Genomic DNA, 14991 nt, shown 5'->3' with positions numbered 1-14991 from the left:
TTTAATACTATAGTGCTACAGTAAATCAACAGTGACTACAAAGAAACAACATCCACATCATCTTCTTCATCTTCTTCCTTTCTCATCATCCTCAGTTTTCTGTTGTCGGAATAATGATAAGCAGGGATAACAGAGCAACATGCAGGGCATAAATGCATTTTTCAGATTTAGCACTATAAACATTGACAATTAAACTACATTTGTGTTGTAGACACTGTAACCCCTGGTTCCTATCACTACCACTGTAAAGAAATCTGAGCACAAGTATCTCTACACCTCAGTGATTGAATTGTGCAGAAGTTTTATAACATCTATTATCCACATACACGGCGCAATCTGTACGTATAATGTTTTTGTTTTTTTTTTGCACATACAGCAGAAATGAACAGACAAGTCTTAATGACTTTCGCATGTTTTGTATTTTATCGTCACTGTTCTATCAAAACTCTGTTTTTTTATTTTTAATTAAAAATTTACATTTAAATTCTTCTTTACATCATTTGAAAATATTAGCTGCTTTTCACATTGTACACTCTCAGAAATAAAGGTGTGAAACTGTCACTGGGGCACTGTCCCTCTTGTCACTGGGGTGGTACCCTCAAGGGTACATCTCAGCACCTTTAGTCAGGGAACATAACTGTACCATAATTATGTATATTTTCTAAACTGTATGGACTCCACACACCCCGTCTCTATTTTATTGTTCTGTTTTAAAACGTTAGATTATGAAAAGGTACAAATACGAACATTTCACCTGGAAAACTTCACAATTGGACCTTAAAACCATTTACATTGTTTGTACCTTGATGAATGAAAAATGTACCTGCACAGAGCCTTTATTTCTAACAGTGTATGAGCATTTCATGATGAAATGGACTAATAGAAATTATACAAAATTGTGTACATTACAGTTACAAACTTTCTTTTTCCTTTCTTCTGTAATCATTCTTCTATAAGGTTTTCTTATGACAACAACAACAACCTAAACAACCGAAATCCTAAAGCTATTTATCTGGACAGTAAGCATTCATTTATTTAAAAATACCAACATTAGAATAAATACAAACAAACAAATGAACAATACACTGTGATTGATGTGAATGAGTGTGATAGCATAACCATTTCCAAAGCTCTCCTCAATTGCAGTCACTATCTGATACCTAGTTTATCAAATCAGTCCATCATTGAATTAAAACAGCTGCTGCTGATGGGATTTAACAAATCTATGCAAAGGCTGGAGTGCAGTGAGAATAAAGGAACCAAATTTGTGTTCTTCTAACTGTGTTCTTCTAAAAATATAAATAACTTCTTTAAAAACAAGACATTATTGTAACTATTTACTACATTTATGCTTACTTGTATTTATCATTGATGTGCACTGGCAAAACCGCACTTACTGCCAAGATATGCAAAATCAAACAATTTTCATGATTGCATAAGACTTTGTACAGTTAATATAATTAGGTTTTATTCCATGTCTTTTTGGATCATTTCTATTGGCCCATTCATCATAAATTTTTCACACAATGTGAAGAGAAGAAAAAAAAAATAAAAAATGCAAAAGTTCTTTTTGTTTGTATGCTTGTCTCAGGATGAGTTATTTATATATTCCTTGTACGTTGTATTATATTCAGTCAATATCACCACTTTTGATTCTGATTGTATCTTTTTCCTTGTCATAGGGTATTTAATATACAAGGAAAAGCCAGGTCATGTTCACAGCAGATCTGGAATTTTCTTAAATGTGACTGAATAATGCAGCAGCTTTGGCTTATGAGATTTTTAAGCTCTCTGGGAGTTTTACAGAGAGGGCACTGACAGTGAATCCCTGCACATCTCTCAGCTCGTTTACAGCTAAAAAAAAAAATAAATGAACTCCACAGACTACCAGCTTTAACTCAGTATATACTTATATTGTAGGAAATATTCAACATCTTTACATTTACTTCACTGTTTCACTGCTTATATATTTATTATTTTTTGTCTATAACTGTCTGCAATAAAAATGTGATGCCTTGACTTTGTCTTTCTGTTTGGCACTAATTGTGTTCAGTGTTGATGTTTCATGTGAAGTTCATAGCATGACTTTTTTGAGTGTGTAATAGTTTAGCCTAGGTACATAGTCAGAGTCCTGTTGTCCCTCAGTGCTGTTTAGGCAAGACTATAAGCTTATAAGAACGAACATATAAAGCTCTAAATAGTCTAAATAATTACTATCTCAGTGAATGTATTGAGTCATATAACTCACCATGTACACTTCATTTACAAGGTGCTGGCCTGCTGTTAGCTCCTCAGATCAGAAACATCACAGTACGCCCCCAACTTTGGAACAACCCCCCTGTTTGAATATAGACTGAAAACCTCCCTATTTACACAAGCTTCTGGATACCTCCCACGATATAAGCCTGCATGTTTCATGTTCATTACATCTGCTGATCTACTGATGCTATCATGTTCTGTTTAAAAGACATGCTTGCACTTGTTCTATATTCCTTAATCTTTCGCTTCTAGACGGTTCTCTCTCATTTTCTTTGTTGAGTTGTTCCGGCTCTTGCTAGATCTTTCCCCAGCCTGTGTCGCTGGCACAGCAGAGTTCCAAGAAGACATAAGAACTGATTCCAGAATCTCCTGCTGTGTTTTGCCACTGCTGCAGGATTGACTTGATTAGGTGTTCCTGCTTGTCTGCTGGTCAGACCAGTTCAGCCACCGAAGGACCACCCTGCATCTGCCTTTGACCCTCTATATAGACTGCACCTGGAGTAAAGACGGAAATTGTCAGCTCGAGTCAGTCAGTTGTCCCCAGACAGTCCTTGGACAGTCCTTGTTTTTGGTGGCCTGTCCCCAGCCAGAATTATCCCCAGAAATGCCCCCCTTTTTAATTGTGAATTAAAAACACATCGGAAAGTCCTAAGAAAGACGCAGCAGGGCAGGCAGGCAGACGTCTCGTGTTGTGTTCTACTAACCACTTCTACCACTTGCTTGCCTAGTTTTAGAGAATACTTCTGTGTAAAACTCGACCAGAAGCTAGCAAGTGTCAAGTGAGTCCACAACATCAACACAAACGTCTTTTCAAGGCACAAGGTAACCCAGTGATCAAAAGCAGGGGTGGGGTTACGGGACTCGATTCAAAATACCAGGTAATATCTGATTTGTATAGGCATACAATCTACTTGAATGTAGGCTATCATGCGATCTACAAACAGTGCATAATTTATTTTGAAATGCGTCACTTTTTCAGCCATCCATATATGACAAAAGGCATATGCTGAAAGCAGCCGTCTCTGTTTCTCCAGAACTGGAGCTAGCACAGGGGTGTGTTTGAAGTCTGGCTTTTGGCTACAGTCATAGGTCTTGTTTCTGTAGCCATGGGTCTCTTATTACTGTGACAATATGTCATATGAATATGAATTTTGGGCTCATACAAACACTAAATCTTCTGTGGTAAACATATCCCTGCCTCATCCCAGCCTAAGCCACTAGACTCAGTAACTTTTGAGATCCTTTTGACTAAAAGACTTTATTTCTAAAAATCTCACCATGGTAGGCTACTGTATGATTTCCTGACACGGTATACAAAGTTACTTAGTTACTACCCAATTTTATCAGCTAGTCTTCACTATAGTTTATTACAATTCAACAGTTACCATGGTTAAAGTACATGAAACTGGAACTGCCCAATCTTTTTTATTTCATAGATAAAAAACATTGGATATTTTAATGTCACTGGAAATGTCACTGGTTTTCATTTCAGATATCTGGTCAACGTAAACTGAGCCAATCCTGTGAGTCCAGTGTGCAGAGCTACCAACTGTGTGCTACTGGTGACAAGCTAGCATTAGTCTGGATCAACACGCACTATTTTCCTATAGAACTGTGAGGTTTCATGAAAGTAGTAAACGCTTTGATGTTTTGATTTTAGTTGCTGAATTTATTGAATATTAATAAATATTTTGCAGCCATAGAAAAGACTGCAAGCTTCGGCTGGATGTCACTGACTGTCCAGTGAATAGGCCATCATCACCTCCTCGTCTATGAACGGTTTGGGCTGGTGTTGGCTGACCCCTGCATGAACTTTAATTAAAACTACTCACTGATAGACATTTTACACCTGCCCACATAGTGCCAAGCTCTTTACCTGTTCATACTATCCTCAGGATAATCCCAGATTTTGGAGCTTTTCTATAGGTCCATTCACGATGAAAGTGTCAATGTAAAGGGCAGCTGCTGTGCTCAAATGACGTAGAAAAATCTGTTTGTTTTGTTTTGGGACAGGAACGATATTCATTAGGCATTTCCTTCTCACTATTTCCAACTTATTGCTGTTGTTGAGTCATTGTTTTGCTATCCAGTGCCAATCACGGGTGGGTGGGCTCAACCTTAGGAGGCTTGGTTCTTCTCAAGATTTCTTCCTCCTACTCTCAGGAAGCTTTTCCTTACCGCTCTCAGCCTTGGCTTGCTCACTTGGAGCCTGGATCTTGTAAAAAGTGCTATGCACTTAAAGCTGAATTCAGTTGGCTTTAAAAACCTGTAATGAATGCTTCTTGCTCTATTTTGATTAGCTTTGTGAGGTTGTTATGGAGGTGAGAGCTGAAACATTGTGACTGAGAAGTGTTTCTATTGTCTTCTTTAGGGAGCAAATGTATATGTTCTTAGATCTTACAGGCTTATCATTGACCTATCCATGCTCCACCCACATTTTTTTTTTCATAGCAACTGTTTTCAGGTTGGCAGGACCAGTTCTGAACATTTGGGGGCCTGATGGGACTTCAAACTTTGGGGGGTCCCCACCTACACCAATTATATTATTTTGTATGCAAGAATTAAAAAGAATAAAATACGTCATTCATTTAAAGTAGCAGCACGAAATTTGATGTAGCGGCCCTGCAGGGTGGACAAGTGTTAGTGTTTCCAACACTGTAAAAAATGATTCAATGTAACTTAAAAAAGTGAGTAACCTGGAAACCTTAACAGTTTGAGTTCATTAAACTTCAAATAACAAGCTATAATAACAGTAAAACACAAATTACTGTTCTGTTCACTTACTATTAGAAGTTGAATAAACTAATCAGTCTACGTCAATCATGTTACTCAGTTTTTAAAGTTAAACACCAAATAATTTTTTTACAGTGAACCTGTCTGGTGTCTTATACCTACAACAACTCTCAGCGTCAGCTATTTCAGCTCAATAGCATATCATTTTAAACTTGAAGCTCAACCTTCTACGGGTCGTTCTAGAGAAGTGGCTCAAAACATTGTCCCTCCCTAATAAACACATTTAAAAGTGCACTAATGGGAAATTTACACATACGCACACTCATTATGTTTCAGTACTTAACAGCACAACTGAACTATTTATAGTATAGAAATAAATATTTTATAAATTTGAGAAAAAAATGTGTTTTATCCTGAGCACTGCATGTCCACAAGCCGAACCTCAGAAATTACAACACAATTACAACAAAACACAGCAATTTTTAGAATTTTCATCTAAACTGTCATATAAGTTTTTACTTAGATTAAGTAGAAATATGTTGAAACAGTAGAAATAAAGTAAGAAGTGTGTTGAAATATGTTGCCCCAGTCTCAAAAAACTCAAAAAATAGGCTGCCCTCATGTTTCATGTCACTACCAAAAATACAATTTCTACATCTCTAAACTAAATATATAAACTCTGAACTAAATATGTGATTAATAATAATTATAATAAAAACAAAAAAAAACTTTTCCTCCATACTGACCACATGGTGAGTGTACGTCTTTTAAAATTTTGAAATAAAACTTACAAAATCCATACGTTTTCATAAAATGTGACTACTGAACAGATTATTTCTCAAAAATATAAGATTTAAAAATGTTTTTCTTAAATTATCCGATAAAAATTGTTTGTTCCTGGTTCCTTGCTATGTACACATTTGAAAATAAGTGCAAAATTAGCTTGGATTGTCACAACTGAAAGAAATACGCCACTACAGAAACAAACATTGTCTGTTTGCTATCAACTATATTTGTTTCAGAAGTGTCATTTAGTCAACTCATGATATAATGCATCACACACTGTACAACACAAATGTCATTAAATGTCATAATTTTATTATCATCATTTTATCATCATTTTTTTTACCAAAGAAAAGCATTGAGGAAGAGATAAATATGCCCAAGAGTACAGCCACGGCAGAGTATTTAAACATTTGACATCTATCGAAGCGAAATGGATCAATCTTTATGTTTCTTAGATTTAAATATTGCAAAATGTCTTAACAATTAAAATAATCTCCAAAAATAGCAAAAAAAATTCTCAGTTAAAAAAACAACAAAATTATATTTTTTAAGTATTATTGCCATTTTGGTAATGACAAATTTATACAAACGTCCAAAACTCAGTAAACTTACATAAATTCATAAATAGATTTGGATGTATGCTCAGTGAATTTTTCAATTTTAGTTAGGTTGCCAAAGGAATTTTAAATGTTTTTCTACCCCTAATTGGAATCATTTCTGTAGAATGACCCATACAGCAATTCCAAACTTCAAACTCACTAACAGCTGCTAGCAAAGAATGCATCTGTGAGCAGAGCGCAGACTGGCCTATTGCCTGTAATAGCTCAGTTGTTCAGCCCTGGGCATGATGTCCTGTTGTCTCTCAGCTCTGTGTAAGTGGGGTAAAACCTGCAATGAGTGCTGAAGGGTGAAGGCTTGCTGCTATTTGTTGATGAACAGGTGCTTTGTCAGGTTGTTACGGAGGTGAGAGCGGAGGGGGGATATGCTGTGACTGAGGAGGGTATTTATTGTCTGAGTATCATGAAGGCTGACAGATGCTCAGAACAAACAAGCGAGTTTAAACCATCAGGGAGCAGGACACCATCCAGGAGAGGGACTACACGGCAATTAACTGAACCGGAAAACACACACACACACGAGCGCACATAGCAGCGTAATCTCAAAGCTTTTCACTCAAGATAAAATACACAAAAATAAAAATAAATCATTAAAAAATAAATACTAACAATAATACATACTAATCAAATACAATTACACAAAATACTATATTGAATAATAAATATTATAAATGCAGTACTAATACTACTAGTAATAAAAAAGGAAATACAATCAGATAAAACCACAAAAACATTTATATACTCAAAGCAGGTTTGCCACTCATCTAGGACTTTTCTGGATCATTCTGGATTTTTGTTGTCTTTTGTTGCTTTTGAAGTGAAATTTCTGCAACCTTTTTTGCAAATGTTAATGCACAGATACTTTATATTTGATTAACTTGAACATTACAAAATAAATAAATGAATAAATGAAAAAATAACCAACTGTTTCCTGTGCCACATGCATAATAGATTCATTCTCATGCTTGAAATGTTGGCAAGGTGTTCTTTTCATCAAATGCTGCTCCTTTCTTCCTCCAAACATACTTTGGTGATTGTGGCCAAGTTCCATTTTTAATTCCTCAGTCCACAGCACTTGTTTCCAAAATGTCTCGGGCTTATCAAGATGTTGTTCTGCATACTTCAGATTCAGACTTTTGTGATGTGGCTGGAGGTTAAGTTTCCTTCTGATGACTCTTCCATGCACATCATGTTTGTGCAAGTAGAACAGTGCAATGCCACTCCTGTGTGGGCTGAATCTTCCTGAATGTCCTTTGTTGTCATATGGGGGTTTTGCTTTGCCTTTCTAAGCAGCACACAAGTAGCCCTATCTGAGAGTTTTCTTGGTCTTCCAGATCTTGCCTTAATTTGCACAGTTCGAAGCATCTGTACAATACTCAAAATTTGTGGTTCTACCTTTGAAAGCGGAATATTATTCCAGATTTTTGACTTTCAAGCCAACTTAAAAAAGAGACATGAGATACTTCTGGCCCAGATAAGAGCCAAATAGTATAGCATCAGAACTGAGAAGTGTTGGATAAAAACTGTTGAGTTTATATTGAGATTCCTGTCTTTAGATCAGTTGTGGATAAACATGAGCATTATTATCTCAACAAATCTAAGCACAGTGTGTGACTTTATTGAGATCTCTACTTAAACGAGAGGAGACGTGAGATTACTGGAGTCTTTTGCTCAGGGGAAATATCTGAGCAGCAGGAGTGACTTAAGCAAAAGCCTCCTTTGTCTTTCCATCTGATCTCATTGTTGTCTAGTAGAAACAACAGAGATATTAAGGAGATGTCTTTTTTGATTTTTCTTTCCTGTGGGTGCGCACACACACACACACACACACACACACACACACACGCTCACATGCACCATGTGATAGGACACACAGACTCCCCGCTGACGGTGGTCTTGACAACGGTTCAGAGTGCGCTCCCAGCAGACCACACTGCATAACCTCATGCCCTGTACACCCTCTCATTACCATCATCATCATCATCACCATCACTGCACACATGTGCATAAGAAAGAGAGAAGAGAGAGAGAGAGAGAGAGAGAGAGAGAGAGAAAGAGAGAGACAGAGAGAGAGAGAGAAAGCACACAAGAGAGACAAACGAGAGACAGAGAGGAGAGAGACAACAGAGAGAGAGAGAGAGAGAGAGACCAATGTAAGCTGCTGCCCTCTCTAACCCCTCATTATCATCATCATTACAGCAGCGAGACATGAGTGCATTACACTACAGCTGCCTGCTTCACTTTATTCACTGCTCTGTTAAACACTCACATGCACATGAAGGCTTTAAGGGGAATTCCACCAATTTTTTTTAACATTTCTCTATAACTGAATCATTAAGATGTAAACAAAGTCATTCAGAGTGGTTTGATGCAAAATGCTCCATGTTAGAGAAGCTTAATGTCTCAGATGTCTTTACCCTGGTGATGATAGGAACCAGGGGTCACAATGTCTACAACACAAACAAAAAAATGTAAAAATGATTTAATATCCTAAATGAGCAGTGAACCTACATGTGCCTTCTGAGCTTTTATATGTGATGTTGATGCTAAAATAGTGGTAAATTCCTATCACTTTATATGTACTTATTTGATTTTTTATTCTCTCTCTCCTTTTCATGATCAATGTTATATTGATGTCATTGGGGTGGGTGTGTTGTGGGAGGCATTTTGTAACATGTACTTTGCCTATTGTATTTAGAATTAATATACTGGAGCTTGTTTTTGAAAATGAAAACATTTGACCACAAAAAAATAGTGGTAAATTTGTAATAAACACTATCTTGCTTTACGATGCCCTGCATGTACATATCGACGTTGTCATAAGACAAACTATCCATGCAAACAGAAGGATTACTGTTGGATGTTATGGTATAATCTTGTATTATTTCTCACCCATCTCATTGAAACAAGCAGAGGAATTATGTTATGTTATAACTTTTTAAATCAATATCACATTTGTATTTGTAAGTAGAAGAAAAGATGATTTGTTATGATTTGTAGAAAACTTATTGTGCACTTTGGAGAGTCTGAAAAAAAAACTATTTTCATTTTGCGATGTTTTGTCATTGTTTGACATTGGCAAAAAGTTAGAAGTGCATGTAAATACAATTCATTACGTAACTGTAATCATGCAAATGTGAACTGAATGATTGCAATAAAAGAATATAGCAGAATGACAATAATAACTGAACATGTAAGGGATAAACAGTAGCAGAAGTAGCCTCAACCAACAATCCAGCATTGCTAAGAACTCACACCAAGAGGCTGCACTCATGAATGTTAAAAAATGTTGCCACTGAATTTACATGTACGTAAAACTAGACATATGTAAATAGTAACAATACAGCCTTTCACCAGGCATGTCAAAACCTCGCAACTCCAGTTGTAAAAATGAAAAGTGAACAGCTTCACTTTGCACTGTGTGAACATTTGAACAGTGAAATCAACCAATAACATTGTGATTTACAATGACCAATATCGTGAGGAAAAACCGTCACTCTAATCCTTCTGGAAGTCCTAGATACGACATTGGCTGTGAACTCGAACGGGGAGGCTGACCAGTGTGTTTCAGTCAGAAGTTAGAAATGGAAAACAGCAGCAGCGCTGTGCCAGGGCTCTTCATCAAGAGTTGCTACAATGTCAATTATGAGCTTTAAATACATCATAACTTTTACATGCTTTTAATGTCCCTGTTTAATCAAGAATGGCCAGAAAATGTTGAACGTGACCTGTTGTTAGTTTACATATCATTTTAGGGCACAATTTCTATTTATTTAGTTAAGTATTACAAAATTATGTTAAATTCAGCAATTAAAATATCTCCAAAATGGCAACTTTACAGGAGAAGGAAAAAACTTACTTTACTTTTAATGTAAGTCAATGTAACCAGACATTTTGGGTCATTTCTTTTGGCCCATTCAGCACGAAATTTACACACAATATAAAGGGCAACAGACGTTTTCAAATTATGATAAAATGAAAAATTATTTAAAAAATGACAATTATGAAAAATGACAAAAATTGAGATATAAGGTTTTGTTCTGACAGCAACGATATATATATTCACAAACACTAACACACACAGTAACATACCACTATCAGGTCAATGTCAATGCAGTGCAGAGAATGATCCACCATCCAAATAATACCTGCTCTGTGGTGGTCCTGTGGGGGTCCTGACCATTAAAGAACAGGGTAAAAGGGGGCTAACAAAGTATGCAGAGAAACAGATGAACTACAGTCTGTAATTATAGAAGTATAAAGAGCTCCCATATGGTGAAAAGAGCTGATAAAATGGACAATGAGTGTAGAAACAATGTACGTGTACTTAATGAAGTGACCGGTCGATATATGCTTTCATGTATTCATTTCCTTGTCCCTGTGCTCGATCAGGACCTGTGGAACAAATAGAGGTCCCGACCCGAGCGCCCCCCAGCAAATCAACCGCACCACACACAGACTTTATTTATTTACTGATTTATTTGCATTGAATGGCTGTGTAGGAATGGCCTGCAGGGGACAGGAGGGTAATTGATGTTTTAAGGGTCACGGTGTTGACGCTGTGAATAGAGGCCAAGGCCAAATGTATTGCTCCAGCAGGGGCAAAAGAATTACTGTATATTGTACACAATGCACCAGCATCAGCAGAGAGTGCTAACAGAGCACTAGAAGGTAATACTAATAAATTAATGACATTCTAATATTACTAGCCCTGTAGGTTCCTTCCTTCCTCTCTCTCTCTTTCTCTCTCTCTCTCTCTCTCTCTTTCTCTCGCACCCATAAGGCCTGGTGTTGTCACTGCCGTGATTAATGAGAAATGAGTCCGCAGCTTACACGCCGAGCTCCCTGAGCTAATCTTTAAGGGTGGTGTGTGTCACACGCTTATGTTCCTTTATCACAACTAGACTCTCTCTCTCTCTCACACACACAAACACACACACTCACACACATACACAGACACTAGCTGCAAGTGGCTTATGGGGTTGTTGGGGATTTTAGAGCTCCTTTGAAGGCAGAAGGAGGAAAAAGGGGGCAGTTTTTAGGGGGCGATGCATTAGCATGTTGCTTTTGGGAGAAATTGCTTTTGGGACAGATGAAAGCAGGCTGGAAAAGAATGCTCCGAGTGTGCTGCTAGTGACACAAAGATGATCTATACCCACACATATAAAGCAAGCGATGGCTGTGATGTATTGTAGCCCATGTCATACAAAGTGAGGTGCTATTTTTATAGCATTGTGTGCTTAAACAAAGGTGCTAGCCTGACCTACAGTGGAATAACAATCTGTGCATTAAAGGCCTCATTTAAAAAAAAATTCTTACAAAGAGTTTGATGCAGTATGTAACAATTGTTAAAGGTTCAAAGTGTACCATTCAATTATCCAGTCCATATAGTCCATATGTGGAAACTAAACTGCAAGCACAGCCTGTTTTAAATTCTTTGTCTATGAGAAAAATTAATGTTGTTTTCCAGAATCACTGCCATTGCACCCTTGAGTTGAAAAATGTTCTTAAACCGATATGATTTACCACATGTACATTTTACCTCTGAACTTCACCAGATCCTTTGCATAATGAGGTCATTAAGCAACCAAAACAAAACTATTACTACATGCAAGCTAACACTGCTGCCAAAGTCCTTACAGGAAAATTTGTTTACTCTATGGCCATCTTTGCAACGCCGCCAGCCAGTTTTTTCCAGCCATACAAGACCAGACTCTTTTTGAAAAAGGAGAGACCAAAAACTTGAAACTTTTGAAACTATTGCACTTGCACAGAACTCCACAACTACAGGGGAATTTTACCTGCTAGCGGCTTAACTAGCAAGCTGATTGGCTCTTTTTGTGGAAGGGTGGGACTTTCTCCAAAAAATAAACACTATTTCAACCAGTGACCTTTCTCCTTCTTTACACTGTCTCTGCTGCTGCGCACTGAATTCACAACATAAGACTAACAACCTCACCAAAAGCACCCATTGTAAACCAGCAAGCTTTGTCAAATGTGGTAGTAAAGAGGCTTTGCCGGTTTAAGGCTGCAGTTTGAGCAGCAAGTGTTGTTATATAATAGTGTTTTAGATTAATAATAGACTTTTCAGTGTGCAGGAGCGTTGCCCTGCTTTCAGCATAGCATTATCCTTATTTTGAATGCTTAATGACCCTGTAATTTTGAGGATCCAGTCACACTTGGGGAAAAATGTACACCAGACAAAAATGGATTGGGTTTGAATCATTTTTGATTACTACATGACATGACGAAGATAATTTATATATATATATACATATATATATATATATAAACTAGTTATTAAAAAATTTATGTAGCGAAGAAAAAGTATTCTATTAAAAATAAACTCAAGTAAGAAAAAAAGTACTATGATTTATTTCTACTCCAAAAAGTACCCTTCCAGGGAAAAATGTACTCAAGAACAGTAACGAGACTAAATGTAATTCATTACCTTCCACCTCTTTCATTCACATTTACATGTAAAGGTACAGTAACAAAAACAGCCTGTTTGATTCAAAGGGGCAAAGAAAGGTTGGAGAATGGTCATGTATAAATAAAGTATGACATTTTATGATGTTTGTGGTACATAAACCCACATAAACACCATAAGCAGATAGAAACAGAAAAAAAGAACATTATGCTGGATATGGTTCTTTTAAAATAAGTTTTTAGCCTAGTCTAAAGTGGAGATAGTAGCTGTCAGAGGTGGTTGAGTGTTACCTGCAAACAGCTTATTAATACAAATGTCACTATTAAACAGGATGTGTGATGAGTTTTTGATTGTTTGTCCTCTATATTTACAAGATTTACAAGAGATGTTGGCTAGCTAGCCATGTTACTACCAAAATGTACCACTACAGTGTTAAGCATAAATACCACAGTGTTACATAACTTCAAGTCATTATTGATCAAGCAAGCTTTTCCCTTTTTTTCTCTCAGTCCTCATTTTTGTCCACAGCACTTTATAAAACAAATTTACACCCATATATTAAATATCACCATCTATATTCAACTCATTATTGTATGTTAACATTCACACTCTCACTCTCACTCTCTCACACACACACGCACCTCAGCGGACCTGTGCCGGCGTGTCTTGGGTCTTTGTGCCTGTGGGCGCTCCTGAATGACGTCCACGAGAGGTCTAGAGCCTTCAGTGTGAAAAGACACAAAATACACAGGCAACGTTGTGGGAGAAGAAAACATTCTCGCTTTTAACTTGGTCTAAAAGAAAGTTCATGCTTTTTCTGAAACAATACTGAAGTCATTTCTGCAACATCTAGTTTTACTAGATGTTCAGCACTGGAGACGCACATCAGACAATGATGTCACTGATAGGATAGTGTGTGTACTTCCAAACCATAGGCGGAAGAAAGCGTGCAGCCCGAGGGGCTTTCAGATTGAGGTGACAGCGTCCAAGCTGAGGTAATTGTCCGCTGCTCCCACAGCGCCTGTGTCACCTGCCCCACTGACAGAGAGGGGTAACACAAGCGCCTATCTGTCCAAATTACTTCTTTTCTCCTGAGGAGTGGGCCAGAGAGGCACACATACAAGTGGCAGGTAATTAGTTAGCGTCTGGTCTGTTCCACTCTTCAGTCCCATACCAAAACATGCTTTTTCTGCCTCATTCTACCTTTTTGAAGTGACTTTGCCTTTTAGAGGCGCTTCTTCAGCTGGTTATCAGGCTCTGACACAACCTGGGCAGTTTTTGGCAGACCACCAGGCAAGAAGAGTCACTGACTCACTGACTGACGGATTGATTCATTAATTCACTGATTGACTGACTCACTGACTGACTCATTGACTCAGTGACTGACCTATTAACTCATTGACTGACTTACTGACTCAGAGACTGAACGATTGACTCAGTGACACATGACTGACTGACTCCCCATTGCTGAAATGTGCATATTTAACATTTCAAAAAACATAAAGAGGAGCCATTTTGTGGAGCAAGGATGATGACATCAGCAAAACTACTGCTTACTGTAACAATTACAAAGATCTAATATAACATTATAATTATAACACTACATGCAGCAATAAATGACTTGCTACCATAAAGATCAGATACCATTGCTCTCTCATTAACCCCTTAAATATAGATAAGTTAGCTAGTTTATTTATACACCAGCCACTGCCTGAGGAAGACCAGGAGGATTCTAAAGGACTCCACCCTCCCAAGCCACTGTCTGTTCTCACAGCTGCCAAGCAGGAGGAAGTACAGAGGCATAAAGTCCAGAACCAACCGGTTCCGAGACAGTGTCTTCCCCGGGCCATCAGGCTGCTAAACAGCCAGTAGTGCTGGTGTTTCGGTCAGTAGCCTTTTACTACACTTCTGAATCATCATCATAATAAACATGATCTCCACGGACAATTCACACCACATCCACCCCTCAAACAGACGCCGGTCTTACTGTTACTTCTAGCTAATCTATACCTGCACATATGGATTGACATCTTGCACATCTTCCATCCACATCTTGTATAATCTGGAATATATATATACCAATCAGGCATAACATTATGACCGATGTCCTTGTTTCTATGCTCATTGTCCATTTTATCAGCTCCATTTACTACATAGGTGCACTTT

Source organism: Colossoma macropomum, unplaced genomic scaffold, assembly GCF_904425465.1.
Source record: "Colossoma macropomum unplaced genomic scaffold, Colossoma_macropomum, whole genome shotgun sequence".
Classification (NCBI taxonomy): Eukaryota; Metazoa; Chordata; class Actinopteri; order Characiformes; family Serrasalmidae; genus Colossoma; species Colossoma macropomum.
The sequence above is the reverse complement of the archived record's forward strand: the minus strand, read 5'-3'. Positions refer to the sequence as shown.